Below are 24,470 nucleotides of genomic sequence, written 5' to 3'. Positions count from 1 at the left end.
CACTATATACAGCATATAGCATATACCTATATACCTGTATAAGTGTGATTTGTGAACAGGTGTAGCCCTTGCGACCCCCCCTTTTCCACTCAAATTACCCCCCACCCCCCCCTAATAAAGATTTAACCCACTGATCCCCCCTGAACCCCCCCTGATCACCGCCGTTAACCCCTACACCCTCTGTCACATCAGCACTAATACAAACGCAATATACGGTGTTATTGTATTTTTGTATTAGTGTCATTGTGATCAGAATTAGCGCAGGCGACTAAGTTTCTGTCCCAAGAAGGTTTAGGGTCCCCGCCACCCGCCCAATAAAGATTTAAGCCCCTGACCCCCCCCTGATCACCCCTACACCCCCTGCCATAACACACACCGTATACAGTATATAGCATTTTGCTATATACCCGTATAAGTGTGATTTGTGGTCAGGTCTAGCGCTTGCGACCCCCCTTTTTCCACTTGAATTACCCGCCACCCCCCCCTAATAAAGATTTGAGCCCCTGATCCCCCCTGATCCCCTCCTGATCACCGCTAGTTAACCCCTACACCCTCTGTCACATCAGCACTAATACAAACGTAATATACTGTGTTTTTGTATTTTTGTATTAGTGTGATTGTGATCAGAATTAGCGCAGGCGACTAAGTTTGTGTCCCAAGCAGGTTTAGGGTCCCCCCCACCCGCCCAATAAAGATTTAATCCCCTGATCCCCCCCTGATCACCCCTACACCCCCTGCCACAACGCACACTGTATACAGTATATAGCATTTTCTATATACCTGTATAAGTGTGACTTGTGACCAGGTTTAGCGCTTGCCACCGTTCCTTTTATCCTTAGGATACCCGCCAGCCCCTTCCAATAAAGATTTAAACCCCTGATCCCCCCCTGATCACATCCCGTTAACCCCTACACCCTCTGTCACATTAGCACTAATACACACATAATATACTGTTTTTACTGTATTTTGTATTGGTGTCATTGTGACTTGAGGTTGTGCTAGCTAGCTAGTTTCTTTCCCAAAGGAGGTTTAGGGTCCCCGCCACCCCCCCCAGATCCCCAGCGCATAGTTTAGAAGTAACCCCTTGATTGCCACACACGCACGCACGCACACACGCACGCACCTACACTTCCATTTCTAGTATAGTGTTTGAACAGATCAATATCTGATCTGATCAGAGCTATACTAGCGCCCCCATAGTTTAGGGTTCCCAAAACGCAGTGTTTGCACGATCAGCACTGATTCCTGCCAGCACCTGCGTTTAACCCTTTCACCCAGGTAAGTGTAGTAATCAACAGATTACTGTCACTTACAAAAAAACACAAGACACAAAACCGCTGTGTTAGCAGAGTCAGGCCTGATCCCTGCTAGCATTAGCAGTTTTTTTGGTAGCGCTTGAAATAGTCTTCGACAACCAGGTGCTTTTATTACCTGTGAGTCGCATCACTGTACGGGTAAATTTAGTTACCAAAATGTCTAAACGTTCGTACAGTGATGAAGCTATTTACAGTATGATGACCATGTCAGGTGAGAGCGATGGGGAAGCCTCACCGGCAGAATCAGGGTCAGTATACGAACCAAATGACAGCAGCGGCTCCCTGACAGATAGCTCCGACGACAGATGGGTCCCTGTTAGACCCAGGCGTACCCGACCCCATTCTGGTGTTGTTGAGATGCAGGAATCGCAGGGTGCTCGTATGGAGCAGAGTGTGGGTACTAGTGCCGCTCATCCTTCTGGCGACCTGGCAAGCGCCAGCGGCCTAGTACACCCTGGACCTAGTACAACCAGCACTGCAGTAAGACCTGGTGACGTGGCGAGTCCCCTAAGTGCAGTTGAAGCTGGTGCGGTGGCTAGCACAAGTAGTGGCCCGCAGCCACCGCGTATTCGAAGACAGGCCCGTAGAGCCCATAGTTCCCTCCCTGATGCGCTGGCATTTCCTAATTGGCAACCCACTGATACTACAGCGCCAGTACTTCCCCCATTCACCGCCCAACCTGGAATCCACGTGGAGACAGCTGGTTTTACGCCCCTGAACTTTTATGAGCTGTTCTTCACGGAAGATCTTTTCAGATCTATTGTGGATCAATCAAATTTATATGCTCAACAATTTATCGCCGCCAACCCAAATTCGCCCCTTGCCAGACAATTCGGCTGGAAACCTTTAACGGTTTCCGAATTTAAGATCTTTCTGGGCCTTTCCCTCCACATGGGCATAACTAAACAGAGTGAATTGCGGCTATATTGGTCCACTAGCCCACTTCACCATATGCGCATGTACTCTGCCTCCATGTCCAGGGCGAGATATGAGCAAATTCTGCGATTTATGCATTTCAGCGACAATGAAATCTGTCGTCCTCGGGGAGACCCTGCATACGATCGGCTCCACAAAATTCGGCCCCTCATAGACCACTTCAATCAGCGGTTTGCAGCCTTGTTTACCCCCGAACAAGTTGTCTGCGTTGACGAGTCCCTGATTAAATTTACTGGCCGCCTTGCTATGAAACAGTACCTCCCCAGCAAGCGTGCCAGATACGGGGTCAAACTGTATAAATTGTGTGACAGGGCCACAGGCTATACAGTTAGTTTCCGGGTCTATGAGGGAAAAGATAGCTGTGTGGAGCCCCCCAACTGCCCAGACTACATAGGGAGCAGCGGTAAGATCGTTTGGGACTTGGTGTCACCCTTATCCGGAAAGGGGTACCATTTGTACGTGGACAACTTTTATACAAGCGTGCCACTATTTAGTCACCTGCTCGAATTACAAATTGGCGCATGTGGCACCGTGCGACATAATCGCCGGGGCTTCCCCCAACGGCTTGTAGATTCCCGTCTTAGTCGGGGGGCGAGAGCCTGCTTGAAAACGGACAAATTGCTTGCGGTGAAGTGGAAGGATACACGGGATGTTTATGTTCTGTCCTCCCTTCACGCAGACACGACAATCCAAATCACTACGGCAACTGGCGTTGTGGAGAAACCCCTCTGTGTCCACGAATATAACCTTAACATGGGAGGGGTGGACCTTAACGACCAGATTTTGGCGCCGTATTTAGTTGCCCGTAAAGCCAGACGCTGGTACAAAAAAGTGTCTGTTTATTTATTCCAATTGGCGATGCTGAACGCCTTTGTCCTATACAAGGCGTCAGGACGAACTGGATCTTTCCGGGAATTCCAGGAAGAGATCATCCTTGCCTACCTGTACCCAGGAGGCATGCCTGCCCAACTTCCCCTTCCAGATGCAGTGAGCCGGCTGCATGAGAGGCATTTTCCTTATGCCCTCCCGAGTACCCCTACCCAAAGATGGCCCCAAAGAAGATGTCGTGTCTGTAGCAGGCGCGGATTTAGGCGTGACACCCGTTATTATTGTCCCAAATGTCCTGACCAACCTGGTCTCTGCATCGGGGAATGTTTTGAGCGCTACCATACACTAGTGGAGTTTTAGTGTAGGGTACAGCACGACACAGTGTAGGGCACACAAACACAGGGTCTCGAAGGATGTTGGATGTCCATCGACATTTTGAGAGACCCAAGCTGGAAGAGAAGATCGCAGAAGATCGCAGTCCCTCCCAAATCAAGACATGAAGAAACAGTTAGAAAGAAAAATAAATGGATCCAAAAACAGTTGTTGTGTCAGTCAATTTATATGTCCTTCTACTCTTCTTACTGTACATTTAAATGTCCTTTGTTTGTTTTTTCATTCTTTTGTGACCTGTTTCTCCTGCAGGTACTCGTCGGCTACCACGCATTGATTTTATATATTCTGACACAAACAGTGTTTGCGCTCAGCATATATGGATACCTTTGCTGATAGCAGCTGTGGTGATTTTCTGATTTCAGCACTGCAGTTAAAATCCTATTTTGGTATACGTGGATAGCGCCGTGTATACCCATCATTAAATTCAGTGGGTGGCTGTTTGGGCGGTTAATGATGAGAATCCAAAAACTTTTGTTGTTGTCAGTCATTTTATATGTCCTACTCTTCCTAATGTACTTTTTTTTAATGTACTTTGTTTTTTCATTCTTTTGTGACCTGTTTCTCTTGCAGGTACTTGTCGGCTACCACGCATTGATTTTATATATTCTGACACAAACAGTGTTTGCGCTCAGCATATATGGATACCTTTGCTGATAGCAGCTGTGGTGATTTTCTGATTTCAGCACTGCAGTTAAAATCCTATTTTGGTATACGTGGATAGCGCCGTGTATACCCATCATTAAATTCAGTGGGTGGTTGTTTGGGCGGTTAATGATGAGAATCCAAAAACTTTTGTTGTTGTCAGTCATTTTATATGTCCTACTCTTCCTAATGTACTTTTTTTAATGTACTTTGTTTTTTCATTCTTTTGTGACCTGTTTCTCTTGCAGGTCCCTCGTCGGCTACCACGCATTGATTTTATATATTCTGACACAAACAGCGTTTGCGCTCAGCATATATGGATACCTTTGCTGATAGCAGCTGTGGTGATTTTCTGATTTCAGCACTGCAGTTAAAATCCTATTTTGGTATACGTGGATAGTGCCGTGTATACCCATCATTAAATTCAGTGGGTGGTTGTTTGGGCGGTTAATGATGAGTAATACTACGCATTATTCTTGTGCTGATTTCTGATAGGTTCTCTTTTTTTCCGTTCAGCCCACAGGCTGCATGAAAAAAAAAAAAACCTATATGCCAAACAAGGACTAGCAATGTACTGGTACGTTGCTGGACTTTGAGTGGTTATACCAGGATGATGCCTGCAGATTTAGGCATCATCTTGGTATCGTTTTTTACAGCCAGCGGTCGGCTTACATGTAAAAGCAATCCTAGCAGGTAATTGGCCGCTAGACTGCTTTTACATGCAGTGGGAGGGGCCTCCCCCCCCCCACCGCCGCCTTCCGCAGCCTTCCGTGGTTTTTCTCGGGCTCTCCTGTCCCACCGGTTAACCCGAGAGTGCAGCCGGTGGTTCAGTTATCTAACCATAGAGCTAATTGAAGATTAGAATGGCTCCAATCATCTCTATGGCCTAAGATGCCGGAGGCTACGAGCATTTCATGACTTCTTTTTCGCCAGAAATAAACAGGGCCATTGGGAAATTGGGAAAGTATTTTATCACACCAATTTTGGCGTGGTCAGAAGCATTAAGGTCAGAGGAGAGATCTAGAGTATAAAAGACCCCAATTTTTAAAAAAAAGAGTACCTGTCACTACCGATTGCTATCATAGGGGATATCTAAATTCACTGTGATAGCAATAAAAATGATTTAAAAAAAAAAAAAATTAAAGGAAAGGTGTCAAAATAACATAAAAGAGCAAAAAAAAAAAAAAAAAAAAAAAAAAAAATCGAGCTCCGCCCCCTTTCCCCCGTGCTTGCGCGCAATGGCACACGCACGCGTTGGTCTAGTGTCATATGTAAACCGCAATTTCAGCATGCATGTGAGGTATCGCCGCGATCGCCAGATCGAGTGCAGTAATTCTTGCAGTAGACCTCCTCTGTAAGTCTAAAGTGGTAACCTGTAGAGACTTTTAAAGGTTTTTAAAAATGTACGTACGTTTTTGCCGCTGCGCAGGTGTGCGCAATTTTTAAAGCATGTCATGTCAGGTGTCTATGAACTCGGCATAAGATCATCTTTTAAATTTTACCAAACAAATTGGAATTATATAGTGTATTTGTGCAATAAATTTAAAAAAAATGTATTTTTTTCGCAAAAATTGCGTTTGGAAAATCTGTGCGCAAATACCGTGTGACAAAAAAAATTGCAACATCCACCATTTTATTCTATAGGGCCTCTGCTTTAAAGAAATATATAATGTTTGGGGGTTCAAAGTAATTTTCTAGTAAAAAAAAAATATTTTTTCATGTAAACAAAAAGGCACAGAAAAGGCTTGGTTTTCAAGTGGTTAGAAGAGTGGGTGATGTGTGGCTAAGATTGAGCGTAAAATGCCGGGACTGTTCAAACACCCCCCAAATGACCCCTTTTTGAAAAGTAGACACCCAAAGCTATTTGCTGAGAGGCATGGTGAGTCCATGGAATATTTTATATTTTGCTACAAGTGTCGGGAAAATTATTATTTCTTTTTTTTTTGTTGTTTTTTTACAGAAAGTTGTCACTAAATGATATATTGCTCACACATGCCATGTGTATATGTGAAATGACACCCCAAAATACATTCTGCTGCTTATCCTGAGTACAGGGATACCCCATGTGTGAAACTTTTTTGCAGTCTAGCCGAGTACAGGTCCCCGAAAACCAGTCCCCACTTTCAGGCTTTCCAAAGGCGTAAATTGTTGATTTCACTCCTGACTACCTATCACAGTTTCGGAGGCCCTAAAATTCTAAGATAGCACAAAACCCCCCCAAATGACCCCATTTTGGAAAGTAGACACCCCAAGCTGTTTGCTGAGAGGCATGGTGAGTCCATGGAATATTTTATATTTTACCACAAGTTCCGGGAAATATATATATATATATATATTTTTTTTTTTTTTACACAAAGCTGTCAGTAAATGATATATTGCTCACACATGCCATGGGTATATGTGAAATGACACCCCAATATACATTCTGCTGCTTCTCCTGAGTACAGGGATACCCCATGTGTGAGACTTTTTTGCAGTCTAGCCGAGTACAGGACCCCGAAATCCAACCTCCACTTTCAGGCTTTCCAAGGGCGTAAATTGTTGATTTCACTCCTGACTACCTATCACAGTTTCGGAGGCCCTAAAATTCTAAGATAGCACAAAACCCCCCCAAATGACCCCATTTTGGAAAGTAGACACCCCAAGCTGTTTGCTGAGAGGCATGGTGAGTCCATGGAATATTTTATATTTTACCACAAGTTCCGGGAAATATATATATATATATATATTTTTTTTTTTTTTACACAAAGCTGTCAGTAAATGATATATTGCTCACACATGCCACGGGTATATGTGAAATGACACCCCAAAATACATTCTGCTGCTTCTCCTGAGTACAGGGATACCCCATGTGTGAGACTTTTTTGCAGTCTAGCCGAGTACAGGACCCCGAAATCCAACCTCCACTTTCAGGCTTTCCAAGGGCGTAAATTGTTGATTTCACTCCTGACTACCTATCACAGTTTCGGAGGCCCTACAATTCTAAGATAGCACAAAACCCCCCCAAATGACCCCATTTTGGAAAGTAGACACCCCAAGCTGTTTGCTGAGAGGCATGGTGAGTCCATGGAATATTTTATATTTTACCACAAGTTCCGGGAAATATATATATATATATATTTTTTTTTTTTTTTTACACAAAGCTGTCAGTAAATGATATATTGCTCACACATGCCACGGGTATATGTGAAATGACACCCCAATATACATTCTGCTGCTTCTCCTGAGTACAGGGATACCCCATGTGTGAGACTTTTTTGCAGTCTAGCCGAGTACAGGACCCCGAAAACCAACCTCCACTTTCAGGCTTTCCAAGGGCGTAAATTGTTGATTTCACTCCTGACTACCTATCACAGTTTCGGAGGCCCTAAAATTCCAAGATAGCACAAAACCCCCCCAAATGACCCCATTTTGGAAAGTAGACACCCTGAGCTATTTGCAGAGAGGCATGTTGAGTGTTTTGCAGATCTCACTTTTTGTCACAAAGTTTTGGAAATTGAAAAAAGAGGAAAAAAAATGCATTTTCCTGTTTTTTCTTCATTTTCCAAAAAAAATGAGAGCTGCAAAATACTCACCATGCCTCTCAGCAAATAGATTGGAGTGTCTACTTTGCAAAATGGGGTCATTTGGGGGGGTTTTGTGCCATCTTGGCCTTTTATGGACTTCAAAAGTGTGATAGGTAGTAAGGAGTGAGATCAACAATTTACGCCCTTAGAAAGCCAGAAGGTGCAGATTGGTTTTCCGGGTCCTGTACGCGGCTAGACTGCAAAAAAGTCTTACACATGGGGTATCCTTGTACTCAGGAGAAGCAGCAGAATGTATTTTGGGGTGTCATTTCACATATACCCATGGCATGTGTGAGCAATATATCATTTACTGACAACTTTGTGTAAAAAAAAAAAAAATATATATATATATATATATTTCCCGGAACTTGTGGCAAAATATAAAATATTCCATGGACTCACCATGCCTCTCAGCAAATAGCTTGGGGTGTCTACTTTGCAAAATGGGGTCATTTGGGGGGGTTTTGTGCTATTTTGGAATTTTAGGGCCTCCGAAACTGCGACAGGTAGTGCAGAGGTGACATGAACAATTTACGCCATTAGAAAACCTGAGAGTGTTGATTGGTTTTCGCGGTCCTGTACACAGCTAGGCTCCCAAAAAGTCTCACACATGGGGCATCCCCATACTCAGGAGAAGTGGCAGAATGTATTTTGGGGTGTCATTCCACATATACCCATGGCATGTGTGAGAAATTTATCTTTTAGTGACAACGTTGTGTAAAAAAAAAAAATTAAAAAAAAAAATTGTAATTTTCCCGAAACTTGTGGCAAAATATAAAATATTCCATGGACTCACCATGCCTCTCAGCAAACAGCTTGGGGTGTCTACTTTCCAAAATGGGGTCATTTGGGGGGGTTTTGTGGTATCTTGACATTTCAGGGCCTCCAAAACCGTTATAGGTAGTGAGAAAATGCAATGAAAAATGTACGCCCTTTGAAATTCTGATGGTGGTGATTTGTTTTCCGGCTCCCGTACACAGCTACGCTCCCAAAAAGTCTCACATATGTGGTATCCCTGTACTCAGGAGAAGCAGCAGAATATATTTTGGGGTGTAATTACACATATACCCATGGCATGTGTGAGCAATATATCATTTCAATGACAACTTTGTGTAAAAAAAAAAAAAAAAATTATTTTTGTCATTTTTCAAACACCTGTGACAAAAAAATAAAATATTCAATGAGCTCAACATGCCCCTCAGAACATTCCTTAGGATGTCTACTTTCCAAAAAGTGGTAGTTTGGGGGGGTTTTGTACTGCCCCGCCATTTTAGCACTTCATGAAATGAGATAGGCAGTCAGAAATTAAAGCTTCGTAAATTTCAGTATTTACACCATAGTTTGTAGACGCTATAACTTTTGCGCAAACCAATAAAAATACGCTCATTGATTTTTTTTTTGTCAAAGACATGTAGCTAAATATATTTTGGCCAAAAAAAATGACATAAATTGAGTATATTGGATATTTTTTAAAAGACAAAGTTGAAAATGTCATTTTTTTGCAAAATTTTCGCTCTTTTTTTATTAATATCGCAAAAAATAAAAAGCGCAGAGGTGATCAAATACCACCAAAAGAAAGCTCTGTTTGTGGGAAAAAAAGGACGTAAATTTCGTTTAGGTACTGCATTGCATGACCGCGCAATTATCAGTTAAAGTCACGAAGTGCCAAGTTGAAAAAAGGGGTCTGGACCTTTAGCAGCCAAATCCTCCGGGGCTTAAGTGGTTAAGGTATTTACTAGCAAAAGAAAAAAAAAAAAGTTTCCATTGGTAAAAGCCGTTTTAAAGGGGATTACATAGATCTAAAGTTCCAAAAATGGGTGGAACTCCACTTTAAGTGAGCCGTACTGACGCTGTACCATGTAGTGGAAAAGCGCCGCTGTACCAAACCGCACCGGACCGTTCTAACCCGTACCATGCGGTACCATGCAGTGGAAAAGTGCCAAATTAGAGCCAAACCGATCCGTACCATGCAGTGGAAAAGTGCCAAATTAGAGCCAAACCGATCCGTACCATGCAGTGGAAAAGCGCCATAAGATCATAGCAACCGGTCCCATCACTCCTTGGCAAATAGAAGGAGAAGACATGGGAACAGTGACAGATTTTTATATTCCTAGGCTCCAAGATCATGACAGACGGTGACTTTAGCCATGAGATTAAGAGATGCTTGCTTCTTGGGAGGAAAGCAATGGCAAACGAAGACAACATTAAAAAAAGCAGCGACATCACTCTACCAACAAAGTGCCGTAAAGTCAAAACTATGGTATTCCCAGTAGTAACCTATGGCTGTGAAAGTTGGACCATAAGGAAGGCTGAACGCCAAAGAATTGATGCTTTTGAACTATGGTGTTGGAAAAGACTCTTGAAAGTCCCTTTAAGAATCTATATGTCTGTGTGTGTGGGTGTGTGTGGGTGTTTGTCTGCGTGCCTCTGTGTGTCTGTTAAAATCCAGGAAGTGAACAGGCAGAAGTTTCAGCTGCCCACAGTTAAAATGGCTGCTGCCAGACTTCGTGGAGGGAGATTTCTGCAGCTTATTTGGCAAGTCCAGAATCCCAGTATATATAAAATAATATGCTAAGTGGTTGGAGGGAAGCTTCAGAATGGCAACAATGTTTTTATTACAAATGATGTGAGCAGACTGCAGTTCCTCTTTAAGCAAGCCCTGATAGGAAGTGGAGGACAGAAAAACCTGGCGCCTGGTTCATGAGGTCACGAAGAGTCGGACACAACTAAACGACTGAACAACAACAACATTTGGAACTGCTACCAAGTAGAGCTGCACGATTAATCGTTAAAAAAATTGCGATCTCGATTCACCCCCCCCCCCCCCTCACAAACTCAAAACGGCATGTCTTCGATTCTTACAGAGCCGTTCTCTGCACACTCACAGCTGTTAAAAAAAAAAGAACAGCCCTGGCAAATGTTTATCAACATTGTTAAAGCGGAGTTCCACCCTATTTTTTCACTTTGCAGGTTCCAATAGAAGAAAATATCCTGAAAAAGAATTGGATAAATACATTTTTTTTCACTTACCTTGTTTTTAATGAAAATATACTTACCTTTCTTCCTCTTCCTCCCTCTGCGGCCGCGGCCCGCGCCCTCACTTCCTCCTTGCATTGACTCCTGGGAGATGAGCGTCATTGATGCCCTCTTCGGTGACGTCGGAGTCCCAAAATGCCCTGCACCGGCCCTGCTCGTCACTTCCGTTGCAGGCGCGTCATTCCCTGCTGAACAGCTTCTGGGCATGCCCAGAAGTTGTACAAGGATGATGCGCCTGCACCGGCAGTGACGAGCAGGGCAGTGCAGGGCATTCTGGGACTCCGACGTCACCGAAGAGGACGCTCATGCTTCAGCTGCCCACACCTGAGATGGCAGCGCTGTACAAGACATTTTCAAGGTAAGTATTTCCGACTCTTCGTGACCTCATGAACCAGGCGCCAGGTTTTTCTGTCCTCCACTGCCTATCAGGGCTTGCTTAAAGAGGAACTGCAGTCTGCTCACATCGTTTGTAATAAAAACATTGTTGCCATTCTAAAAGGTATGTGAAACAGGGGACAGTTCAGAGGCTATCGTTGCTTAAATGCACTAGCCCTGACTGTCCCGGGGGTATTTTTAGGTAAAAAAAATTTTCAGGGTGAAACTACGCTTTAAGGCTGCTAGATAACTATAAACACAATGCTTTACAATGTATCATTTCGTTCTTTTAGATCAAAGGAATGAACTTTCGTCTGTAAGTGAGGGCAGTTTAACCTCTTAAAGACTAAGCCTTTTTCTAACACTTGTTGCTTAGAAGTTAAAATCAGTATTTTTTGCTAGAAAATTACTTAGAACCCCCAAACATTACATTAATTTTTTTAGCAGAGACCCTAGAGAATAAAATGTTGATCGTTGCAATCTTTTATGTCACACTGTATTTGCGCAGAAGTCTTTCAAACGCAGATTTTTGGTAAAAGTACACTTTAATGAATTTAAAAATAAAACAAAACAGTAAAGTTAGTAATTTTTTTTGTATAATATAAAAGATGATGCTATGCCGAGAATCATGATCTTTACTCTAAGCAAAAAAATCGTATTTCTCATTTTATCCAGAATCATGCAGCTCTTCTCTCAAGTGCAAGGCAGTGGTTTAGTAAATTAGGTAAATCATTGGTTACGTTGGATACCAAATCATGGGGAAGGGAGAGTTAAGAAACATGGATTTTGCCTGCATATGATTTGACATTTGAAATAAACACAGCTTCACCAAACTCAGCATAATGTATGTAATTCAGGTGTACAGACACACAGGACTCTATCTCAATCTAGCTGTTTTTTTCTCCCTGCAAAGCAGAGAGAAAAAACAGGCAGATCTGTTAGTAAAAGAAGCACATATTACACACATTAAACTTGTTATGCCCCATACACACGTGCAGATTATCTGCAGACTTTTGTCTGCAGACTTACCAAAACCATATAATATGAGGTCAAACCTAAACACTTTCAATTTGTATGCAATCCGGCAGGCCCTTGCACTACATAGAAAAGGTAAGTCTGCAGACAAAAGTCTGCAGATAATCTGCACGTGTGTATGGGGCATTAGGCACACAGGTAACCCCATTATTTCCCCCTAGATTTTAACCCTTTCCCAGCCAGTGTCTTTAATACAGTTACAGTGTACAGCATTATCACTGTATTAGTGTCACTATTGATGTCAGTATCAGTTAGTGAGTGTACCTCCCAGTGAGGGTCTGTTAGTGCCAGATTGTCCACCACATTATCACAGTCCCACTATAAGTCACTAATCACCACCATTACCAGTATAGCATCATAGCTGTGTAAATTCCAGTATACAGTATATATATCATATATATATATATCGTATATATATATATATATATATATATATATATATATATATATATATATATATATAGTTTGTAGATGCTATAACTTTCACACAACCCAAATAATATACTCTTAGTGGGATTTTTTTTTACTAAAGACATATTGCAGAATATATTTTGGCCAAATTTTATGAATACATTTTTTTTTTATCGGATATGCTTATAACAGTAAGTAGAAAATATAGTTTTTTTGTTTTTTTTAATTTAGTTCTTTTTTCCTTTATGTAATAAAAAATAAAATACCCAGAGGTGATCAAATACCAGAAAAAGAAAGCTATAATTATTTAAAAGAAATTATACAAAATTTCATTTGTGTACAGTGTTGCATGACCGTGCAATGGCAAGTTAAAATAACGCAGTGCTAAATAGCACAAAATACTCAGGTCATGAAGGGGGTAAAACCTTCCGGAGGGCAAGTAGTTCAGATTCCAATGAAAGCTATGGACCCCCTTCCCAGAAATATTCACATAAACACAGCTTTGCATGCAATGAATGTATGTACTTAAATTGTATTCAAATGTGATTGCCTCATAACATTAATGACATACACAAAGCTTGAATAAAATAAAGTAATCTTAATGAACAAAAATCACTCTTTTCTGGAAAAAAGTAATGGCCACTAATTACAAAAATGAAATACAATTCTCTTGTGAAAATTAAACAAAAGAATTTGAATTCTGCTAAAATCTACTACTGCTACTACCACCTCTACTAGAAAATGAAAATTAACATTTGCCACCATAGAGTCGCACAAGATGGTGGTTGTGCAGAGAACGATGATACAAATTTAAATGGTAAACATGGGCCAACAATGAGTCAAGAGATGATTAGCGGTTGGCACTATAAGCAGTGGCAGAGTGGGTTTTCTTTATTTTTTTTCAATAGGAGGAAACCATTGATTGGGACAAGGGGGAGGGCTGTATAGTGAATATAAATGCTATGTTTTATCTGACCCTCATGGACCTCCTGAAACCCATCCATAGACCACGTAGGGGTCCATGAACCGCACGTTAATAACTCCTGCCCCAGAGGCACTACACATACTTGCAGCAGCCTCCCATATCCTTCTTTCATGGTGGAAGCCATGTTGATTTTAACAGTCAAAACTCTGACACTTCCAGGTAGTGTCAGTGCTATCTGGAAAGCCCAGCCACCTAAACATTTCTTCTGGCCCATCACTGTGATAGGAAGCCTAGATGACCAATAGAAATGAATGTGCAGGAGGCAGGAAAGGGAAGGCTCCTGCAGTTTGTGCCCATAACATAGTTATGACCACAATAGGGCAGTGATCACCCACATGAAAGCAGGTTTTGCTATGAGCCCTTTTTTAGACTGCCCTTTACAGCCTGGTCACATGAAGGATATCATGCAGATACATTTTATCAGTTACAGTATATGTACCCTCTTCAGATCCTATTCAACTTCCAGTGGGCGAAAAAAATCAAAATTCAAATTGAAACATGCAGGGCCATCTTACCGAATGAGCGCGCTGGGCAGTTGCCCGGGGGCACCACTTGCCCAGGGGGCCCAACCTGCCCAGGGACCCAGCCCCAGCCAAGCATTAGTCCCAATTCCTGTGTGCATCCCACCGCCAAACTTAGCAGGTGACAAGCACCTGTCTACCCTGCGCTGCTGTCAGACCACTAAGGCCGTGGAGAGGGAGCCCACAACTGCGGGAATGCCTGTCCACCTCCACTGGAACAGGCACACACACGACAGTCGAGTCTGACTCCCGTCCTTGTGTGTGTGTTCACTGGACCCAGCCACCAAACTTGGAAGCTGTCATTAGCCTGGCACTGCTGTACCAATAAATATCGCCTTATCGATTATTTAAATTTTTATTCTCATGGGTGATTGTGTAGGCAGGGCCATAGTGCACTGCATTGCCCGGGGCCCTTTAATGCTCTTAAGATGGCACTGGAAACACGAATAACAGGCAGTGCCGAGACAAGGTAATCTAGCCCCCAGGGCAGAAGTGCCAAATGCCCCCCCCCCCCCTCCCCAGAATGTATGAACCTTTTGAGGTTGATATTCTAAATTAAAATAGACTGTGCACTCTGAAAGTGCAGTTGCTGCAGAGCTTAGTAAATGAGGTAAAGCTTCACTTTGCAAAGAATACCCAATCACATGAAATGAAAGGAAAAACAAAAAAAGCAGCATTTTTGTTTACACGTGATTGGACGATGGAAGTCAGCAGAGCTTCTGCTCATTTACTAAGCTCTGGAGCAACCGCACTTGCAAAGTTCACAGTCTTTTTTGCCTTTAGTAAATCAACCCCTTTGTGTGAGCAAAATTCCCCTCCCTCCCCTCCAAATAAATTTGAGCACAAATCTGCACAATTACCCCCAAGCATAAATTCCCTTTGTAAGCCAAAATTCTCCCTAAACAAAAATTCACCCTCTTCCAGTACTCCTGCCAGCTCGTAGGTAGGCACCCTCTATGCAACACCCCACTTCCCCACCTCACATGATATTACAGCGCCCAGGGCAGTCTTCCCTCCTGCCCACTCCTTGTTCCAACCCTGAAAACAGACAAATGTTTAGCTGCATTGGCTACCGCTGAGTATTTCTGTCTTTCATGCATTGCATTGCTATTTTGCGAAAACCTTTTTGTCTGTAAACTGGTGATCCTGGAACATACCTGCTAGTGGTTCTGGAACGCCATCTTTGCTGATTCTCACACACAGAAAGACTAAACCTAACAAATAAAGAATGCCTGTACTAAGACATCTCTTACATGCACCAATCAGCCTTGGGAGTATGAACTCATTTTAAGATGAATTAGGGTAATTTAATGACAATTTCTCTGTTTACTGGATGGCATTAGTCGTTCGCAGATTGCTTTCATGTGTTGCCTGGAATTGCTCATTAATTAGTGCAAGTGTAAATCTAGACCCTGAGTCACCATGTGTGTCTGTTATTAGTACTCAGAAAAGGGCTGAATTTCCTCAACAATGTTTCAGGCTTCCAGAAATATTATGGACCACGAGGTATTAACCATGCTTGGCATTATTAATCAGTCAAAGGCTCCATTATACCAGTCTTATTTATTCCCATGTATTTATTTTAGTGCATTTGAGGAGTTTGATATAGTGTTTTGGCACAAGCACAGAAAATAAAAGCAATGGAATAATGCGGTTGTTCTGGGCGTTCAGCGTGTTGAATCGATGCTGGGAGTCATTGGTGTATGCTGTCTCACACTGTTTATATCCATCAATTCAGTCAGTAATGCTTGCAGCTGGAGTTCTGAGCAGTATGATGAATCTTGCATATTAATGTTCTTTTTATCCCCAAAGCCTTTATCCAACATTCTATTTTTATTCTTATTATCATTTCTACACAATTGTCACACATTTTCTTTGGGTTCGTTTCTCAACCCTCTACTCTGGGCTTAGAAAAATGCCCAAACTATGGGATTGCATATGATATCGCTGCAAGCTTAGCAGGGCTAAGGCCATTTTCTACTAAGATTTTTTATTTTTTTTTTTTGCTTTTCTAGCTAGCAACCACAGTGTATGTGGCATACAGATACAAAATATGACACAATTAAAATAAAAATGCAAAATAGCATGAAAATAAAGCACTCCACAGCAATCTACCAGGATTTGTCTGACATTTATTCAGTAGTCGGCTCAATAAAAGATGACTGGTGACCACCTGCTGTGGGTCACTGCACATTTTACATTACTCTTTGCCGTGTAAAATAAGCCTGGTGTCCTTTATTTGATCACAATGAAGTGATGTGCAATGACCCATATCGAACAACCAGACAGTAGCTTTCATTAGCCAAAATGCTCTAAATTGCTTTTAGTTCCTCTCTGACTGAAGCTATATGCGCATCTTTGACTTTTGTAATAGAGTTTAGTGTGTACTTTATTGCACCACCCCCTGGTTTGCATTGAAATTCATGCAGGGAACATAGCGAGTTATCTATATTCATCTTGGCAGTTTCTGTGGTAAATGTTCAAGTTGTCATTGCAATAGTGTTCTGAAAAAATATAAACCCTGTATATGTGATTCAGTATTATTATACAGGATTTATATCGCGCCAACAGTTTGCGCAGCGCTTTACAATATGAGGGAAGACAATACAGTTACAATACAATTCCATACAGGAGGAATTTGAGGGCCCTGCTCATTGGAGCTTACAATCTAGAAGGGAGGGTCAAGTGAAACAAAAGGCAATAACTGTGGGGGATGAGCTGATGGAGAAAATTGAAGTATGCTGGATATTCCCAACATTCGCCCATCAAAGTCACAACATAGATATTGAATAAACAAGTGTCCATGAAGTGTGAACCACTAGTACTGTTCTAAATAGTGCAGGTGAATTCCTTGATGAATATCCAATAACAGTGAGTGTAACTGATGGGCGTTTTGATCACCCAAGTCTTTTATCTTTCCTTCATGGGCCCAAAATCTATGGAGTAGATTTCACCATCAGCAATGACAGTACCACCACCTGCAATATATAAGAGGAAGCTGATTGGATCTTCTATACTTGCATATCACGCCTGTCTAGACTCTTATCATTTGGAGTTAGGACCTCTGCTAAGGAGACATTTTATATCAGTATCGGTGGAGGTGCACTTGGGTGATCAAATCCCACATCAATTACACTCACTGCTATTGGATATTCATCAAGGAATTCACCTGCACTATTTAGAACAGCACTAGTGGTTCACACTTCATGGACACTTGTTTATTCAATATCTATGTTTAGCGCGGCAACATTTTTTATTGTATGAATATAGTCGCCTATCTGGGTGCATCTTCTGGAACAAACAGACAAATGTTAAAGCAGATCTAGCTTTAGTCAAAGGAAGTTTTTCATGGGAAAGTATATCTAAAATCAAAACTTTATGTTTCGGTTTTGATAGAGTCAATAGGAGAAATAGTGCCTCATCATTGGTGTCAGTTGGAGGAATAGTGCCCCATATCGGGTGTCAGTGAGAGGATAGTGTCCCATCATTAGTATTAGGGGGAGTAATAGTGCCCCACTGTTGGTGTCAGCGGGAGATATAGTGCCCCTTCATTGTTATCAGTGAGAGGAATAGTGCCCCTTCAGTGTTATCAGTGACAGGAATAGTGCCTCATCATTGATGTCATTGAGAGGAATAGTGCCCCATCATTGATGTAATTGAGAGGAATAGTGCCCCATCATTGATGTCATTGAGAGGAATAGTGCCCCATCATTGATGTCATTGAGAGAAATAGTGCTCCATCATTGATGTCATTGGGAAGAATAGTGCACCATCATTGATGTCATTGAGAGAAATAGTGCCCCATCATTAATGTCATCGAGAGGAATAGTGCCCCATCATTGATGTCATTGAGAGGAATAGTGCCCCATCATTGTTATCATTGAGAGGAATAGTGCCCCATCATTGATGTCATTGAGAGGAATAGTGCCCCATCATTGATGTCAGTGAGAAGAACAGTGCCCCATTGTTGGTGTCAGTGACAGGAACTATGCCCCACTGTTGCTTTCTGTGGGGGGAATAATATCCCACGGGTCGGATAAAAGCAAGCAGAGGACCGCAGTTTGGAGATCACTGCTCTAGAAGCTGGAAATCCCTGAATGACTACTCCAGTGTTCTCCACTAGCTTCCAGGTTCTGTGCTGAATACTTGCCCTGCTCCACTGTGAACATGGAAGGTTATTTGGTCATTTAGAGAATGGTTGGGGAGATCATGGTGTCACCCTCCCAGCTCTCTCTCTCGTCCAATCAGAGGACACTTTGCAATCACTGAGAAAATGCAAAGTGTTTTTAGAATGGTGCCCATGCTGAGCAAATTACCTTTTCATGTTCATCAAGAGTTTAGTGTGTACTTTGTTGCACCCCCTGGTTTGCATTGAAATTCATGCAGGGAACATAGCGAGTTATCTATATTGATCCTGGCAGTTTCTGTGGTAAATGTTCAAGTTGTCATTACAATAGTGTTCTGAAAACACCTAAACCCTGTATATGTGATTCAGTATTATTATTATTATTATTATTATTATTATTATTATACAGGATTTATATCGCACCAATAGTTTTCGCAGCCTTTACAATATGAGAGAAGGTAATACAGTTACGATACAATTCAATACAGGAGGAATTTGAGGGCCCTGCTCATCAGAGCTTACAATCTAGAAGGGAGGGTTAAGTGAAACAAAAGGCAATAACTGTGGGGGATGAGCGGATGGAGAAAATTGAAGTATGTTGGATATTCATAAAAAAATTCGCCCATGAAAGTCATTCTCTGCAGTCTAATTTGGGCATACTCTTGAAAGATACTAAACAAAATATTTTTAAAGCAGCGAATGATCTAATAATCAAACATCCATTAACCACTTCTGGACCAGAAGATTTTCCCCCCTTAATGACCAGGCCATTTTTTGTGATTCGGCACTGCATTAATTTAACTGACAATTGTGCGGTCATGCTTTCTTTTGTTTCTTTTGTTGGTATTTGATCAACTCTGGGATTTTTATTTTTCGCGCTATGAACAAAAAAGGAGCGACAATTCTGAAACAAAAATATATATTTTTCACTTTCTGCTATATAACATTCCCAAAAAATTCTGCTACATATTTTTTGGTAGAAAAAATCCCAATGAGCGTATTTTGATTGGTTTGCGCAAAAGTTAACACGTCTACAAACTAGGGGAAAGATTTATGTCATTTTTATTTATTTATTTTTATATATATATATATATATATATATATATAAGTACAGTACAACTGCAGGCAAGGGCACTGGGGGGGGCAAACTAAGGTCAATTTATTTTATTTAGTAATGTAATCCAATAGGATTACAATATATCAGTGTGTTTTACTTTTTGAATTTGCCACCGGTTCCACCCCCCTGTGACTCGACTCTCGCAGGGAACGAAAGCCGGGGCACACAGCATCAGACGGAAGATCCGGCCGCCGTATGCTGCCGGAATACATTGCGGGATCCTGGGGACAAGGTAAGTAACCTCTTCCAGGATCCAGGATATTTTCTTAATAGGGATGCAGAGCCTGCAACTTTACTCATTGCAGCCCTGCAGGTGCAGCGGCTGACTGATATTTATAAAACCACTCAACCCCTGGACACAGACAAACAGTTATTCCTTTAGAATAAGAAAAGGTAGAAATCTGCAACAAAGTCTGGTAAAATCCCTGAAATGTACATTGTTCATATAGAGGGCAATGTTTTTCAACAAACATAAGAGCCGGTTCACACTACCGCGACCAGAAAGTCGCCCCATGAAGGAGCGACTTTTTAGCGCGACTTTAGTGCGACTTTGAAGAGACTTTGAAGAGACTTAAATGATAGGCGACTTTGTCTGTGGGGAATGCCTGGGTAATCTTTTTCTTCTTCTTGGAAAGTCTGATCACAGTCGCTTGAAAATAGATAAGGATCCGACTTCAGAAAAGGTTCCTGTACTACTTCAAGGCAACCTCTATCCCACTTGTGCCCATAGACTTCAATGGGAGTCGCCTCTAAGTCTATTTTCAAGCGACTGTGATCAGACTTTCCAGGAAGAAGAAAAAGATTACCCAGGCATTCCCCACAGACAAAGTTGCCTATCATTTAAGTCTCTTCAAAGTCTCTTCAAAGTTGCACTAAAGTCACGCTAAAAAGTCGCTCCTTCATTGGGCGATTTTCTGGTCGCGGTAGTGTGAACCGGCTCTTAGAGTAATGCTGTTGACTCTGCCAAGTGTTGTTGGACCTGGAGCTATGCAGACACGATCAGATGGGAGGTCAATTAACCACAACTCAAGGAACTCCTAGCAATATCCAAAGAATTTCTAGAGTGCCACAGAACCCTGATTGTGAATGGCTGCATTAGAGGCTTCAGCATTCTTTTAAAAAATATTTGCCATCCTCTTTCACCCCATGTGTAATGTATCCCCACTCAGGAAAAACATCCACATTTCCCTGTTTCAAAGAAAAATAGATGTCTTAGTAACAGAAATCAATAATTCCTAATTATTTTGTTGTAACCCTTGGTACCTGAAGCTTGGGACAACAGAATGTTCAAATACTCATCCATTGGTGTTAGCTACCAAAGATCAGAAAAAGAAATGGGAGAAAGTCGGAGGGCTAGAGGTAGGAGAGTAGGGTTAGCCTCATATTTTACATGGGGTTGCCTAAAAGCCTAATTTGTTAAAGCATTTTAAATATTTTCACCTCTTTATTTGTAACGTAACTGCATATGAGCTTTTACCTCAGATTCTGGCTTGCAAATGTTCACTGTTTGTACCTTATTTAGGTTCTGTGACATGGGGGTTGATTAGCTCAGTGGTGGATACAATTTTTAGTGAAGTTCATGCCAGTGCGAACAGTGTTTTAGGGGCTGATAGCCCACTTTTATTAAAACATATTATGGAAAATCCACAAACTTACTCACGCAGGGGTTTCGGTTGCACACAGCAAAAACAGGTAACAAAAATACCAAGCCATCTGACTCTCTCGGCTCACTCAGCACCTTGCTGCAAGGCCCTTCTCTAGCCTCTAGGTAGGGGTTCTCCTGACACCCCAGACTCTCTCACTTCTCTGAGGCTCACAGATTTCTTTCTAGTTGCTTCAGCTCTCTTAGTCGCCCAGCCTCTCTTGGCTGTCTCAACTTTCTCAGTCCCATAGGCATGGAATCTTCTCTCCCACGTAGAGTACTGTCTTTTGTGTATATTGCCTCTGTCTCCTGACAGGAACTCACACCTGTCTTCAGATGGGAGCACACCCCCCACCTAGCTGGAACCCTGATCTATTCTCAGTCCTTCATTATAAAGGCTGTTCATACCTGCACACACACCCTGCTGGTCTTCAACAAAACTTGGACAGTGGGTTGGAGATTTCTTCCCACCCAAGGCACTTCGAAACCTCCAAACTACAGAGCCCAAACTGGGAATACCATAAATTCAGAGAAAGCTGTAAAAACAGTAATCTCTACTCAAAATCAATACTCCAGAGTATGGCACTCTGCACATGTGCGAACCCTGTGTCCTTTTTTCCAACTGATTTTCCAGTGGAAGGGTCTCACACTGTCACAGTACCCATAGACACATGTAAGGCCATTGTATGAAAAAATAATATTTATGTTATTGTACTTAAAAGAAGAAAACCTGTGTTTTTTGTGCTCTTACAGGTCTGAAGTACCTTATTCCTTTTTTTAGGCTACACAGAAGATAAAGTATTATTTATTGTCTAAAATATATTATTCTTTTGTTTCGCTGGTTAAAAAATAAGACTGTCAGTTCTGTGCTTTAAACCCTTTTTTTGGTAAAACTATCTGAACCTGAACCTAAATTATGCATACTAACATATTTGCATATTCTTAGCATTTTCTAAAATAACACTTTAAAACACGCCATCGTTCATCTCTGGAGCTATAGGCATTGTGAATAAATTGGTCTTCAAAGTTCACAACAAAGGCACAGAAATGTTACTTCTTTTCTGCAAAGAGCAGATTATGGCAGCCAGACAACATTCCATTGTAAAAACACAACGGTTATTTACAAAAGAATAACTTTGAAAATGCTACCAAAAGTTGCCAACAGTGATCAAGGTAAATCTCTGGACACAAAAAAAAAAAATATTAGTGCTCCTCCCCCCTACATACACTATATATACTGTTTTTTGGTCTAGTGAGGCCCTAATGGAGTGCATTACTGCACTTCATGGTCCAGCAGGCTTCCTCCATGCTGAAAGAACAGTTCCCAACCCTGCTCCTCTTCATCATCGTTTAGCAGCTCCCTATACCCAGGGCCAGTTGCTTTGTGTTGCATGGGATCATGTTGATAGGCAGGCAAGCATCTCATAGGTGAACTCCCATCCCTTTTTTTTTTCCCATAACATGGAAATGCATGCTAATCTCAGATATATAGTCAGAGAGTAAACAAGTTACGAGCTTTGGAGAACTGCAAGTCCCATATGTATTCAGAGACCTTTACTATACATAGTAGTATATCTTTTTCTGCCTTGGTGTGTGCAGGGCAGAAGGTCATGAATAGTATTTATTCATTTTATATGCCAAGTGGTATTTCTGTAAATGTACCAAGTACCCACTTTAGCAGACATCAGATGTTGGCGACCCAGCATGCAGACTTTCATGTACTACCCACGCTTGCTTAGCAATTAGCAGCACAGAGCAACGATGGGCAAAGTAGAGTAATCCACAGAAACCTCAAATCACTTTGTAGCTCTAGTGCACTGAAATATAATTTTGGTTACTATGGTTTACCACTCTCCACGTGCTCCTTTTACCATTTGGACTTTTGAATGTGCATTTAACTAAATTTGACCTATAGTTTGAGATTGCTTCCTTGTGTCCTGTAGTGACATAGGGACTGGCAGATGGAAGCACAGCGCACAACAGGGGAGCAAATTTCTGACACAGCTGGAAATATTCAGCAGTTGTAGTTCTCTGAGAAAGGAATAATATGAGGCACTGTCTCCTAGAGAGGTTAGTGTCCTTTATCATTATATGCAGAGGCACTTATTATTAAAAAAACATAATAGTGATAAAAAATGAGTACACTTGCACAACATAATGTTCTATGCCCCTCTCCTTCCTGTTTTTTTTTTTCCTGCAAAGTAATGATAAAAACTCCAGAGCCCCTTAGGGCTTGGTTAGACTAGCAGTTGGGTGGGGGTAGAAGTGGGTAGCCATGTTTTTACTGCCCCTCTTAAGCTGTAAAGGCAGAGCCATGGGGTTGTTGACATGCCACAGCAAATGTGATCCCCCTGGTTGCATTTGTCAGTCAGTAGTTTATGAGAATGGGGTCGCGATGCAAACACCCCGCAGCCCCATACAATGCACACAGTAGTAGCGAATTGATGCGGCATTTAAAGGGTTAAAACAGGCGATCATGAAGCAACATATTGCCTCCTTACCCCCTGGCAAAGGCCTTTGAAAAGCAAGTTGAACGCAGACCGCTTTTTAGACCTGCTGACCTTACCGCACGTACAAACTTAGCCTAATTAAACACTGTGGTCTGGTAATTCTTCAATACTATGTTGCCCACCATAGTAAATAATAGAATGTCCATCTACTTATAGGCCTGCAGGGAGACAAGCACTCTGTTCTCTGTTGTACTCCCTGTTTATTTATTACAAGTATTTATAGAGAGCTGACAATCTACACAGCGCTTTACATATTGCACATTAATATCGGTGTCTCTACAATCTAAAGTCCCTATCTCACATGCTTACCAGAGCCAATAAGTTGGGAGCCAACTGACCTACCAACATGTCTTTCAAGTGTAGGAGGAAACTGATGCAAGCATAGAGAGAACATGCAAACTCCATGCAGATGGTGTCCTTACCGGGATATGAACCGGAGACCCCAATACTACAAGGCGGAACACCCAGCCACTAGGTCACTGTCAGATATATATTGTTATATACCACCAATTATGATGATTGTGGTGATAAAATGATGATAAAAGTGTCAAATAACTACTAAAATAAACAGACATATATACATATGCTTTTTACAGACACCTAGATATATATTTTACATGATCAGTCTGCTGGTGGTGTTTGTATTCTACATCTAAGCACTGCTGCAGAACATTCAAGCAAATCCTCTCCTCTTCTCCGTGTCCTAGTCATGTGATCACACCACATATCACATTACCAAACCCCATAGAAAAGCATAGCTTCCAACTGTCCCTGATTTCGAGGGACTGCCCCCGATTTGGAACAATGTCCCTCTGTCCCTCTTTCCTCCTTATTTGTCCCTCATTTTGGTCTGATTTATATATTTGTATACAAAATGCACTTTTTAGCTTTCAAAAAGTGTTTCCCAGTGCTAAACCTTTCATCCAATTTCTAAATTGCTAGATTTGTAAATGTCAAAAGGCAATATAAAGGAATAGTAGTGGTTAAAAAAAAGCATTTGTGGGTTTAACTAATCTTATTTTTTTTTTTTG

General features: G+C 41.7%; 1 protein-coding gene across 2 annotated transcripts in view; it reads right to left on the bottom strand.

Annotated features, from left to right (window-relative positions):
• SHISA7 (shisa family member 7) overlaps window positions 1–24,470 on the bottom strand; it is a 299,202-nt gene that overhangs the window by 135,555 nt on the left and 139,177 nt on the right. Inside the window, exon 1 of one of the 2 annotated variants that reach the window (XM_082274063.1) lies at window positions 20,551–20,567. The exons of the other annotated variant lie outside the window; for it this stretch is intronic. The gene's annotated coding sequence lies outside the window, so the exon portion shown is untranslated. Of the gene's footprint in view, window positions 1–20,550; window positions 20,568–24,470 lie in introns of those variants that run through there. 2 annotated transcript variants of the gene reach the window in all.

Source organism: Pelophylax lessonae (assembly GCF_965119305.1).
Source record: "Pelophylax lessonae genome assembly, chromosome: 12".
Classification (NCBI taxonomy): Eukaryota; Metazoa; Chordata; class Amphibia; order Anura; family Ranidae; genus Pelophylax; species Pelophylax lessonae.
This window is presented reverse-complemented; position numbering and strand designations above follow the sequence as displayed.